A 14,747-nucleotide genomic window follows, 5' to 3' on the forward strand; every position below is an offset into this window, starting at 1 on the left:
AAAACATCTTTTTGGCTGGGGGTTTGGGAGCTTGTTGCAGTTGTACTGGCGTAGTAGTTTTCTCAACTAACGACTTACAAATGTAGGCTACTCTCTTCCCTTGGACAAAGAAATGAGTCTCGTCTGAAAAAATAACTTTTTTCGACATCTCAATAGTCCATCCTTTATGTTCCTTTGCTCGTTGAAGTCTTTTTGTCTTCATAATCAGTGTTAGAAACTGCTTCTTTTTAGGTTTCCGAACAATCTTTCGTGATACCAAAAATCTTCTACGAACTGTCATATCAGAAACATTAGTCCCACTGGCTCTCAAATCCCTATTAAGTCAACAGTTGATAATGAATTTTGCTTTTTCTTACTAATAATCGATCCTGTGTAAGCGTGGTTTTCTTTTTCCGTTCATATTTTCTTTTTCTCTTTGGAGACAAAACCTGTTTCTCTAAACATTTTCACGATTTCATTAACAGTACCTTTTATTTCCTGTTTAGCCTCCGGGAATCACCGTCAAGTTATTACTTCAGAGGATGAATGAGGATGATATGTATGAGCTTAAGTGAAGTGTAATCTTGTACACAGGTCGACCATTTCTGAGATATGTGGTTAATTGAAACTCTACCACCAAAGAACAACGGTATCCACGATCTAGTACTCAAATCCGGAAAAAAGTAACTGCCTTTACTAGGATTTAAACGATGGAGCTCTCGACTTCGAAATCAGGTAATTTGCGAATACGCGTTCACCACTATACCAACCTGGTGGGTTCATTTGCAGTATCTAACCCTACACTACACTCACTGGCAATCTGAGTCATTTGTGTGTGTTGGGACAAAGCAACAATTTTTGACTGCTTTCGCAGGGTTATATCCATTGTATTAACTAGAAACTCACAAGGTCACCAAAAACTAATTGACAATGAATTATAAAAGCACAAAAATCACTAATTCTGTTTGTATATGAACTAACAACATAATCATTTTTGGAATGATAAACCACAGGCCAGTTTTGTTACTGAATTTATGAACATTTTTTTTAAAGAAGAAAACATGCCGCGTCTCGACTGATACTTGATCGAGGAAAAAATAAATAGTGTATCAATTAGCAGTCGCCGACTGTCCATCCTACTTTCACCGAAGTTTTAAACCAATAACACCAGAAAAATCACACAAAACGAAAAGGCCATCAGTAAAGTACACGGTGACTTTTTATTAGCTAAAACAAAAAAAAAAAAATTTGCAAGGAAATAAAAAATTTCACTCGGGTAAAGCTGCGCCTCGTTGCTTAAAATTACCACTAAGCCAACCGCCGATAATGCAAGAGTGTTTTCAGTAAATAAATTTTCGTTTACTCCGGCCGCATTCAGTTAACCGAACATCCCAACCCCGTAGGGGAAGACACCCTTTTGGTCCCCACAACACACCCAGTGTTCATAGCCGTGATGGGCATTAACGGTGGTCGTCTTTTGACCCTCTAGCTGATTACACATCACAGTAATTAGCCAGGCCTCAGTTGGGATTCCAACGATGAAAAATGCCTCGGTAGACACTCACATCAGTGAATTTTGATTCAGCCTTCGCCTTCGCTCCAGGCTTCATTCGGACATCTTGATTGTCCTACTTCGTTGCTCTATGAACTAGTTAACCGAGTACGCGGAAGCACGAATTCCGCCAGTTAAACGAACATCTCAATTCCCCCCCGAGGGAGAAGAAAACTTTCCATGTGACATTGTCGGTTGCCACATCACCCCCTCCGTTCCTAGCCACTATTGACTTAATCGGGGGACATCTTCTAGTCCTCGAACTATATTCCACATATTCCATATCATCAGCCGGCCTCGGTGAGATGTCATTGATGCGAATGCCTCGGATGACAGTCCCATCAGTATATTCTCCGACGGCATCGAACCCCTGATAACACTACCACGTAGCCCTCTTCAACTACTCTGCTCTACCAAACTCGCGGAAGCACGACCTCGCGCCTACCTTGTTGCCACCTAAGATATGCCACTTCAGAGCCAGTAACTAGGTATAAAACCAATGCCACGATAGCAATAAATAAATTTAGTTGTAGGAGTGCTAACAAACCAAAAACATAATCCCAGAGTCAAGAATCTCAAGTCTGGTACGTCTAGGAGCTGAGCATAACCTCTAGTCACACACTTCAGCTCCAATTCTGAGGCCCAATTGGATGAACTAAAGATCGATCATGACCACGGTTCGTTAATTACCCCTTAATAGCGCACTCCAATTCAACCAAACACTACCATGCTAAAATCAATAAACCGTACCCGAGAGTGTGAAACACACTCCCGAGCACAACCCCCATTGATACTTGATTATCTAACCGGGGCTCGGTGCCAAAGCGACTACCTCCGGCCAATCAACTGCCCGGGCGGAACCCTCGCCACCCGGGACACTAACACTAAAATGAAGCCTCAGTCGCCGTTCAGAGTATGAGGCGAAGTAAGCTAGCCAAGTAATTAGTTTTGTAAAGCATCACGGCGGTAGAAACCGCAGAAAAATTAAAACTCTACCAGGTTCCCTATTACTACACAGACAGCGCTCAATCGAGGACCGAGGTTAACGAAACTTTCCATTTGCGATACAAGAGCGACCCTGTGAACAGAGTCGACAGCCCATAAAGAGTGCCCACAAATTCATCATCTAACCTTTGGCAATCGCGTAAAACCTAAAATCAAACACCCTCTGCATCGAAGAACGGCTAGATCACAATATTACGAAGAAACCTTAGAAACTGCATGACCTGGTAGATCACCCTACATTAGATGGGCGCTGCGAAAGGGCACCCCGAGACTCACAACACCTATTCGCCTAACACTACGTATAAACATCAAGCGTTCCAAGAAGGATACTAACTCCCCAAGAAACTGAAATACAATTCCAACGCGCGTAAATAACAGCCACAGTCCTTACTGTTGACCAAATGTCTGCACTCTTTGCGCAAACTTTTACAGTTACGCAGGATGGAGCGTCGGCTTTCTGCGGATAGTCGTCACACGCATGTGACCTTCCTCGCCTAATACGCGCAGACCGACGCATACTTACAGAATTTGGACCTGTGACTAAAACGACAGCACCTGAAGCATCTTTGTACGTTAACGTACTCCTTGACGCGACAGTTAGTTAGATCGACATACAACCTACCCTAAAATACAAACTTCTTAGAGACCAGCGCCAAGTTCAAAAACGCCGTGATACCGCTGGGCATCACGCCTTCCAATCTTGAAGAGTAGAAGCTTACACTCTTTCTTAAATTCGGCCTCATCCAGTTCGGTGTTCTGCTCCCGAACAAGAAACAGAACTTCCTCATCGGATAGCCGCCGGTCAATGTCGTAGACAATGACCCGGGGCCTACGCTTACGCTTCGGGTTTAACTTGACCTCAAGCTTTTTCACTGCTGGAGACTCCTCGATGACTCGACAGTCTCCTTATCATCGGGAACCACTACCGCATCCTTGATGATCTCCTTAATTTCCCTGATATTCAAGTTCTTCCTGTTGCCACGAAGGGCGACCTGGAAGTCCTCGGTTAACTGAACAACTATTATTTCATATATGGAGAAATGCATATCAGAATGATTCATTTGTTCAACGAAAGGATCGACAGTATATAAGGAAGCAACACGCCGGGAGATATAACGAACGAAACTTCGGAAGGAAGGTCTTCCGACGTTCTGTAGATTACAATTTCATAAACCGACGGGTTGTTTTCTTTTCATTATCGAATCGGTCGTCCTGAAGCGATATATCCGCTTTTTTCTACCGAAGATACAATAACTTAACAAGAGATTCACACTGATAAAAAAAAAATCTTGACCGAGAAAACGCGGGCGCCACAAGAACCACGAAATGTAAAATGCAGGTCTGCTTAAGGTGACATAATTGTAATACGGAACCGGTATTCGAACTACAACAATTTTAAAAATGGTTCCGGCGTTTTTTACGGTCCCTGTATTACGCGGTTAAGTACGCGACGAAAAATAAAGAAAAAATATCTGGAACTGTAAAGACAGCTTTTGACGTAATTAAGAAAGAAGTAATGAAATCGTTGAATCCGAATATTTACATTTAACATGTTTTTCTAAAATAAAAAACAAATCACGATAATAAGGTCCGTTAGCGTGCAACCTAAGTAAACAAGCGAATTAATAACTTAATGTACTAATTGAGATAAATTAAACACGTTATTATATTAACTACACGATTACTTATTATGTAATAAGAATAATTAATTTGATTACAATTTATAATGCAATCCACTCAATAGCAAAATCTTAATAATTTCATTAAAATTATATTACTGATTAAATTTAATAGCAGCAACATTACTATTAGATTTAAATCGGCAACAATAAATAAATAAATACATGAACTATAATATTATTTATCAAGCCTATTATTAATAATTGTTGTCTTCAGACAATACGATATACACCCGTTAATTACAATGCAATCATAAAAACAATCGGAAATCCCGTCCTACTATATTGAAAAAAAAGCGAATAAAATTATTTCTTAAACTTTATTGTTAACAATTATAATGTTAATATACATCGTTTTTCCGCGCTATAAAATAAATAAAAATTAAACAACTTAATTAATCCAGGAGATAAGATAGCAACAAAAAAAAAAAAAAAAAAAAAAAAAAAAAAAAAAAAAAAAAAACGCAAATAACATCCCATTCTGTTTACCCCATATCATCATATTTTTTTCCAATCTCATTCTGACACAAAAATAAATAATTGATAAGGGCAACTTATGTGCCGACATATTTCCAAATTATCGACGTAACAATTCATACCTACAACTCAAAAAAACTGAATTGCAATTAACAAACAATAAAAAAAATCCAGTACCATCGATCTTGTACTGGATCAGTCAAATATAAACCGGACTTTTGTTTCCAGTATTTATTAGTACAGAATAAAAGTACAAAATATTTATTAATTTTCTAAGTAGACTCCCTTAAGCAATGACCTAATAAAAAATAAATCGCACATATAAATCTGGACTGTACAGAATATTTTCCCAGTAACCGTTTCGTCAGATTTATTCCGAGTGCTAACGGTCGTGCAAAGTCTGGTGTTGAAGGAGAATCGCATTTCTGATTCTATAACCTTTATCAAGAGCTGCCGATCTGCCTCTTCCCAAATATACGGTACGACGTTCATGCGGAAAATTGAGGGCGTTACGCCTTTCCCGAAAGACGGTTGAGAGGATTTTTCCGACTAACGAATACATTTTCGCCCTTACAAGGCAAGGCTCTCCACTCCTACGCCACTCCAAACACGCCTCTACTTCAAATTGGGAATGCAATGGCGGGCCCGACTACACGACGCAAAATATCATTATTTCCTTCTAGTCAAAATCGACTGATGAACTTCCGGACAAATTCCCTGTCGAAGCTATGTCAGATTTCCAGGAAAAAGTCTTGGATCAAGCCTGACGCGAATTTTACATTATTCAGAAGCTTTTTAATAATTTCACAGGTACGTTCATACCAGCACCCGCTTCCGAAGCGGTTTCATCAAATTTGAGGTGCCGATCGCCTTCAATGAGGCTACAGATCGATGGAATGTGATCACTTGTCCCACTTGCCTTTGAACGTCTATTGTGACTTTCATTTTCTACAACTTCAAGCCTTCCTTTAAATTTATGGCCCGGTCGTAAAATCGGATGCGTGACGTCGTATCTTGTATCGAAAAAATAAACTGCGCATGTAGTCTAGTAAAACTTTCGGAGGGTTTTACGGCCTCATTCGTAAGAAACCTCACGTTAATAAGTTGCGAAACGGCGACGGCGATTTTTTCTCTGACATTGACCAAAGAGACGCGAATGCCAAGGCGGCTGTCCGTCCATCCCTTTCCCGCATCGCCACCGTTAATATTTCTCCGCACCGGCCCACTCATGTTCGTAAGCGAGCGAGAAGACGAAAAACCTTGATTGGCCTTCGTACCCCGACCCGGGGTACATATAACGATATCAAATTTCACAGAAAAACATGTTATTACTCGAAAATAAATAAATCCACTTGCAGCACCAAAAAAAAGGAAGGTTTTTTTTGGTTGACTGACAGAGAATTCGGATAAAGAAAAAGTTCGTTTGAAATTACGTTTCTGATGGGTAAAATGGAAAACGTCTGCGGTAAAACAATTTTAGTATGCCGATTTTAAATATATTACAGCGATAACGAACCTTTTCTACTAATTTCAACCGTCTATAACGCACGGTTGCAAATTTTATGAACGGCTGTAAACTTCGGTAGCTACAACAATAACCGGATGGCCTAAAAGTTAACATTACGACGCGTAACACACAGACACAATAGGATAGGCAAAGAGGAAATTGCAAGTAAGCGTAAACTGATTACAGACAAATAGGTTTTGGCAGTAAAATTTATCATCAAAGCCAACTTTTATTACACATTCTAAGTTCTGTTAATATTTTACAAATTATGATGATTACGGTCATTTACAAAATGAATTTTTCATTTTAAAAATATGTTGAATTTTTTTGTAATCCAATCGTCCATGAAAAAATTATTAACCGCATGCTCTTTTTATAAAAACAATATATCTACAGACAATTACTTTTCCGATATACACATAATACTATCTACAAATACAGACACGAAGTGAATTATTTAATTATCCGATAATCAATAGGAAGCTTTATTCCTTCAAGGACATTTTTCAATAATGAAAAGTATCCTTAAATAATGCTATATACAAAATAATTAAAATAATAAAAAAGAATAACAAGAATTAAAAACAAAACAAAACTTAACGCACGGACAATTAACTAATTCTTTGTTTAAATCGCACGCATAAAAAAAGTAAATGAAATTAATATTGTAGTAGCAATTAATCGCACGTGTATCACATTAATTAATACAATGTTGTAAACTTGTGCTATGATAAATTACAATCCGTAATGTAATGTTCGTTCTACGTTAAACTAACATGTGATCGTAATACTTTTACCAAATAATTTTTTATTAACCTTAAAGGAAAAGCAAAAGTTTTACATTCAGAAAAATTAAATACATAATTTTTTTCTAAATAATTCGTCACGGGTCGTTTTACTAGTAAACGTTTTAAACGTCACTGCCACGATCAAACTTGTTTTAACAAATATAAAATGGTTATCTTTATATAAAACAACACGATGTCGAAATAAGATGTTCTGAAAAATTACATAACCGTGGCTGCGCTACCTGTATGAAATTTTTATACTGTACGTAATCTTAGTGTGCTAGGTGCCACGGCGACAACCGCACTTTGAATCATCCTACTAGCCTTTTACCATAACATTTGCTTCATTAAAACGGGTAGCGTATTGCTGTGCACATAGACTGACGACTGGCTTAGCGCGCTATTAACTATCCTGAAAATATCAAACGCTAACTTAATCGCTGTTTTTTAAACATTTTCTGTTTAACAGCAACAGAATTACCGTTAATTAATTTAATTACTTTGCGGATTAAATATCCGTCAATTTCTTCAAAATTACTGAACGATTCGTCACTACTAGACGTATAACTGTCACTATCACTATCTCTAATTAAAAAGGATTCTAAAATATTGTCTATTAAAGACTTCCGCGATCGATTCATTTTCGATGTCTATCCCGAAATTCGAAGAAAATGAAAAGTTTCTGTATGTAACGAAATAACAGCTGTAGCAATACGTAAGAATAACAAAATAAATTCTGTCAAGGTAAGTTAATAATAAACCACCACTGCCTTACAGCTCGATGCTACTGAAACTCTTGGAACGTCTTATGAGGAGTACCGTACTCTAAACTGAAAGGTTTATTTTATTTACACTTAAAGATAGACTTAAGATTTTACTTAAAGATACCAACGGCTTATCAAAAACGGTAAGAAACAACACAATACCCACTTCTCGATTCTATACTTGTTAACTCTCCTTATTACTTCTTGCCGTTAAAAAATCGAACTAGTTTTACAATACTCCATAAATCAAGATTTACAATACTGCGTAAATCAATGAATACTTCGCATAGGAGAATATCAGTTCATTTACTGAACTGGATAACGATCGCTTACATTAAAGTACGTATGTATTTAGACTATTAAAAAAAAGAATCTAATCTTTTTAAATAAACTGAATCACGATCGGTTCAATGAACATTAGACGAACTTATATGAACGAAAACAAATGTGATGCTGATCATAAGTAATGCGATCGATGTGATCGTAAGTAAATGAACACTAATAAAAATGTCTCTGATAATATAACGGTAGATGTTTCACACTAAGAACATCACTAAAACACCGTACTAAGAACATCTTCCAGGGTGTCTAAGGTTCTCTAATTAATGTGGACCGGCCTTCATATAACAACCGTAAAAATAAAAGAAGGCGCACTGCAAACTCATAAGAAATTGTAATCTAGTTTTGTACTTACGAACAGCCGTGCGAACACTTCGTTCCAATTCGTAAAACTGGTTATCTCAATTACTCACCTGTAACACAAAAAAAAACAAACGATTTAATAAAAAACTATAATTTTGTATATAAGTACAACTATAATTTATAACATAACTGCTAGCATAATGCTACTAACATAACTAATTTATAGCATAATGCTTAACTAATAGATTGGTTCTAAACTACTAGCTCTGCTTCGTACGGGTAATCGATTCGTTATCAACAAGAAAACCACAGTTTATGTTTCTAGGTAACAACTGCCACAATCATATTATATTTTCGAAAGCTTTCGATTGTTTATCGATGAGTAACAAATTAAAACTAAATTCATCGATCCAAAAAACTTTCATAGCGATAAAGTGTTGAAATCCGTTTATCGGTTTGTTTTCAGTAGGAGGTAAAAATGGATTCGAGTACAGCCAATATGGCATCACGGTTAAAACAGCGCGCAGTGTTCGAATTTTTAACAGCAGAAAATGTGAATCCAACGAATATTTTTTATCGTTTAAAAGCGGTTTACGATAGTGAAACTGTCGGCAGGAGTACTGTGAATAAGTGGACGTTGAAATCTCACGAAATTGAAGCTGGTAAAGCGACAATTGAGCACGCACCTCGCAACGGACGACCAGTTTCTGTGACCGACGAGAAACATCTAAAAGGAGATGGACGATATGCTTCAAACTGATCGGCCAATCACCCAGCAACGCATCGCTATTCAGTTAGGCATATTTAAAGAACGAGTAGACCGTATTATCGAGCGACTGGGTTACCGTAAAATCTGTGCACGATGGGTACCACGCAAACTCTCCGATGGCTCTCCGCAAGCTGAAGTTTGAGCCTATTCCGCATCCGCCATACTCATCGGATTTGGCTCCGTGCGACTTCCACTTCTTCACTCATCCCAAGAAGAATCTCAAAGGTAAGCGTTACACCACCGACTATCCGACTATGAGGCGAAGGAAGCTGTGGTCTCTTGGATTCAAGAAAGACCGCCAGAAATATTTCAGTGACGGAATGCAAAAATTTGTCACAAGTTGGAAAAAGTGTATTACTGTAAACCGGGATTATATTGAAAAATAAATACTTTATTGTATAGCTAAGGTATTGTATTTTAATTCATTTTTTATTTCATTCCAATATTCCTTTTTTCCCACGCTACGAATATATGTGCAAAATTTATCAGTTGAGCCTCGTGTATAATTTATATTTTTATTTTCACATCGACGTGCAAGTACTTTTCTATAAAATAAGAGGTTCAAGAAGTTATCTGCTAAAAGGATAAATAGAAAGTATCTCTGTATTAGTTTTGTTCTCGAAAATGTAAATTGCACTTCGAAGTTTATTTATTTATTTTTTTAAATAAGGTACAATTCCCTTTATTCCAGCTTGAACATTAAAAACCCTTGACTGAACTTGTGACCGATACTCTTTCCAACGGAGCGACATTTAAACTGAACTTACTATACCGGCTTGTTGAGTAAGTAGGAGGGGGAATTCCCCTACCCAATATATCATTAGTGTCTACACCGGAGATATATGTGTTTTTGTTTTTCATTATCATACACTTACTACTTCCCGTGCTGAAAGACTTCCCTCCGCTACCCCAATCTTTCGGCCCTCGTGAGGTACTTTAAATTTAAATTCGCTTTTTGCCGTAGAAAAAAATTATAAAAGATATTTGTAATAAGAGTAAATTATGTACCAGTAACCTCTAAAATGGAATCGTAAATACAATTATGAAAAAAAAAGGCTGAAATTACGTGTCAAGAAAAATTTTAACGATTCGAAAATAAATTTAGTTTATAAAAGTTCGGAGAAATAAGATCAAGCATATAACTTGACGTTTAATAAATTCAGCACATATTTCGGAAAACAGTTCAACAATCTATACCAAAGAGGCGACATAGTTCTCGAGACTTAATTTTTCATTACTTTCCCATCTCCTCCTACACGTCCTTATAATTTCTAGGCGCATAAAAATCTTTCAAGGCTTTGTCCCCGAAAAGTACAGACCCATAATCTCATTTGAAAGTTTAATCTGGTAGCGGTTGTGGTCAGGTTTTGGTATTTTTATAAGAAAAAACGCTGCCAAGAGGCCCAAAAAACAATCGTTTGTCCTGAATACAAACAAAAACAGAAAGCTATAAAAAAATTGTGAATAATACAAGGCCCCAAAAAACAGTTAGTGTCCACACTGTAAATGTTTTTTAAAGTATGCCTGCCCTCGTATTGTTTTCCCCGAATTCATAAAACCGATACAAAAAGAAATGAATAATATTATTTGCTCCTCTCAACCTTCTCTAAAACAAAATTCTTCGCTTGTGCCATCTGACGAAGTATAGACGAAAAGTAGGTTTGATTAGAAGAATAAAATTAGCGGTATTATTTTTGGCGATAACAAAAGAGTAAACACAGATAAACGTCTGAATTAATGAACGGTTAATACTGGTAACTGCTTTTATGTAAAGAAAAATCTGATGTGGACATCACTTACTTCCTTATACGCTTATTAAATTACATAAATACTATTTTTAACATGAAAGTACATAAACTTTTATTTCATTAATAACTTTTGATATTTTTTTTACTGTTATTATTAAATTATTATTTACTGCAAACATGTTTTTACAATCGGAAGTTAATAATTACTAATATAAATCAATATATTTAGATTAAAAAAAAGTTAAAGAAAAAGGAGATGAAGTCGGATTTGAACCGATGTGCCTTCCCCTAGTAAGTTAAAAATATTTCATTAATTAAAATTTTATTTGGCTATAACTCTGGAACCGATGAAAACAAGTACCACTTATGATATATATAGTTGAAAAGTTCTCGATGAGGGCTTATTATTGCAGTTAAGAGGAAGTCAAAAATCCAAACAACTAGATGTTACAACAGTCCTAAATTCAAAGTTTCAACAATTATGGCTAATCGTTTTTGAGTTATGCGATATACATACATAAGTACGTATAAACGTCACACCGAAACTATTGAAAATGGATTCAGGGATGGTCAAAATTGATATTTCCGTTGAAATCTGAAAACCGAAATTTTTCGCGATTACAATACTTACTTGTTCGTACAAGGAAGTAAATAATGTCACCTATCTATGTCAATCGATAAATATGTTAAAAAAAGAAATTAAACATAATAAAGTTATATATTAATATTTATTCTCCTAATACCGATGCTGATTTGCTAGATTGAATAATTAATAAAAATCGATAAAAATTAACAAATTTTCTTAAAGTTTGACTTTTTATCTGTATTTATTACAACCTATAAACCCGAAATATATAATAAAAGAGTAAAATTATAATTTTAAAATCTGATTAAAAAATCTGCAAGGGCAGCCTAAGTTCTCAGACGGTCTTATGTAATGTATATCAAAAATATATCTTCTATAAAAAATGTGACGAAATATAACGCTACCATACTAGATTTTAAGAAAATATTATTCAACGTAAGATTAGATCACACAATCTGGGCAAGCAAATCAACAGAGTGAATGAGTATAGAATTCATCTTCTGATTTTTTTACAAAATGACTGTTTTTTTCGCAAACATATACCGTGAAAAAAATTAAACGTAACCGAAAAAAAATATGTTATCCATTTTATAAACTTAATTCGTTCATTATAATAACGAAATGAAGATACGTATTTCCATTTTTAATGTGAAATTAGATTATCCATCCGATCAGCGGTCGAGTGAGTGTATGTAGGTTTATAAATTTCATCCGTTAAAATGTTTTCTTATTAATAAAAAATGACAACTAATTTTAAGTAACAATAAATAAAATCCAAGGAATCAGAGACACTTTTTATAAGATTTTTACATTAGGATTAATTTCTTTCTTCAAATCGTTTATTAATAGATAAAAATTTCATAATACTTTACATAATTTAATTTAGTAGTACCTACTAATTAAATCGCCATTTCAATAAAAGTATGGGAAATGTTGCTGTTTCTTAATTAACATGTTCGGTTTCCTAGGAATTACCGTTTCCTAGTACATTCCTTAATAAATAATACGACCTAACCCGTTACATCCATATTATCTTAAGCGTGTGATACGTGTTTAAATATTACGATTACAATTATTGTGGAGCAATATAAAAGTACAACTACAACGATCAGACTATTAGTAAATATAATTGTAAACGAATAACATGCGAGCATGTTAATTAATTAGGCGTATTAAATAAATGTCTTATTCGTATGCAATTAATATAAATAGATTACGATTAATAATAGAATGAGAGCTTATTACTGCAGTTAAGAAAAAGTACAAAATCCAAATGTTTTGGATTTTGGGCTTTTTTGGACGGACACTTTTGGTCCAGTCGATTGCAGTCAAAAGCGGAGGTGCACAACTAGATGTTACAACAGATTAATAAAACCTAATTATTTAACAGATATTTAATTAATAAACTGAAAAGATAAAACTATACCACAACAATAAAGCTTTTAACATTAGGCAGTTTGTATAAATTACACAATATATAATACAGGTTGAAAATATAATACAACATTTTTACATATATACTCGTGTCTGGTTGTCATTTATTTACTGTTATTTTTTTTAACCAGATTTCTATTTCCGAAATACAGAATATCCATTTTTTAAATCGTTTACTAAAATATATATATATGAGCTTCGGAAATCCCGGTGTGACTTTTAAACAAAGGATTTCTTAAATATTATTTTGTTATTTTGTATAATATAATTCCACTTACCAACAATTTTTAATTTAAGTATCCGAGCGTTTTCGGAGTCACTTCTCCATCATCCGGATTATTTGAAGTTATTAATTGTCATGTATATAATTTTTTTATATATAATTAAATTAAAATTGTTACGTTCATAATAGTCGATTGTCAATTAATAAAATAAGTTATACGTTAATAAAAAAGTAATGTCATGTCCGTAAAATGTTTACGACTACTTGAGATATATGAAATAGTAGCAACCTATTAATTAATAATTATTATATAATCTGTTTATATAGGACATCATTATCGAATTTTCTTCAGTCATTTGACTGGTTTGATGCAGCTCTCCAAGATTCCTTATCTAGTGCTAGTCGTTTCATTTCAGTATACCCTCTACATCCTACATCCCTAACAATTTGTTTTACATATTCCAAACTTGGCCTGCCTACACAATTTTTCCCTTCTACCTGTCCTTCCAATATTAAAGCGACTATTCCAGGATGCCTTAGTATGTGGCCTATAAGTCTGTCTCTTCTTTTAACTATATTTTTTCAAATGCTTCTTTCTTCATCTATTTGCCGCAATACCTCTTCATTTGTCACTTTATCCACCCGTCTGATTTTTAACATTCTCCTATAGCACCGCATTTCAAAAGCTTCTAATCTTTTCTTCTCAGATACTCCGATCGTCCAAGTTTCACTTCCATATAAAGCGACACTCCAAACATACACTTTCAAAAATCTTTTCCTGACATTTAAATTAATTTTTGATGTAAACAAATTATATTTCTTACTGAAGGCTCGTTTCGCTTGTGCTATTCGGCATTTTATATCGCTCCTGCTTCGTCCATCTTTAGTAATTCTACTTCCCAAATAACAAAATTCTTCTACCTCCATAATCTTTTCTCCTCCTATTTTCACATTCGTGAATTTGACTTGTTCGTCGATTTATTTATTATCCAAAAAAAGTACAATGAAATTGTATACGTACGGTAAGTCTCGCAGATATCATTTCTTCCGCTCCAAAAATAAAAATTTCTGTAAAATAAATAAAACTATATGTAACATAAAATGATAACCGATGATACTCTTACCGTACGGTTTACAATTTCATTGTAATTTTTTTTGAATATCATCATTGCGTTTTGTTAGATTATTCTTTTATTTCCTTTATGAATTACTGATAACTTATGGATTTATTATTAAAATTAATTGCCTTTATAGAACAAACAAATATACATTTTTTTAATTTCATGACAAATTTTTTTTTTTTTTTTTGATAGTCATATTATTCACTTCATACCGTATTTTTCATTTTTTAATAAAACTAGTATACCGAGATGTAATATTGCACTTATTACTTTGTAAGTGTAACCCTCGATTTTTATCGTTAAATTCGATTTTACCAATAGAATTTATTTCTGTTATTTATTCCTTTTATAATAAAACTATGCAGTATAATCTGTCGTAAACTAGTACTTTTATTTACGTAAGAGCATTTACTATTATAACAAGCTGTAGTATATTTTCTTTTAAATTTTATTATTTCAAGTACATTATCAAG

At 34.5% G+C, this 14,747-nt stretch overlaps 1 protein-coding gene across 4 annotated transcripts in view; it reads right to left on the minus strand.

Annotated features, from left to right (window-relative positions):
• LOC142326338 (putative E3 ubiquitin-protein ligase RNF144A) overlaps nt 1–14,747 on the minus strand; it is a 416,013-nt gene that overhangs the window by 155,950 nt on the left and 245,316 nt on the right. The window contains exon 1 of one of the 4 annotated variants that reach the window (XM_075368756.1): nt 8,446–8,465. The exons of the other annotated variants lie outside the window; for them this stretch is intronic. The gene's annotated coding sequence lies outside the window, so the exon portion shown is untranslated. Of the gene's footprint in view, nt 1–8,445; nt 8,466–14,747 lie in introns of those variants that run through there. 4 annotated transcript variants of the gene reach the window in all.

Source organism: Lycorma delicatula, chromosome 6 (genome assembly GCF_047948215.1).
Source record: "Lycorma delicatula isolate Av1 chromosome 6, ASM4794821v1, whole genome shotgun sequence".
Classification (NCBI taxonomy): Eukaryota; Metazoa; Arthropoda; class Insecta; order Hemiptera; family Fulgoridae; genus Lycorma; species Lycorma delicatula.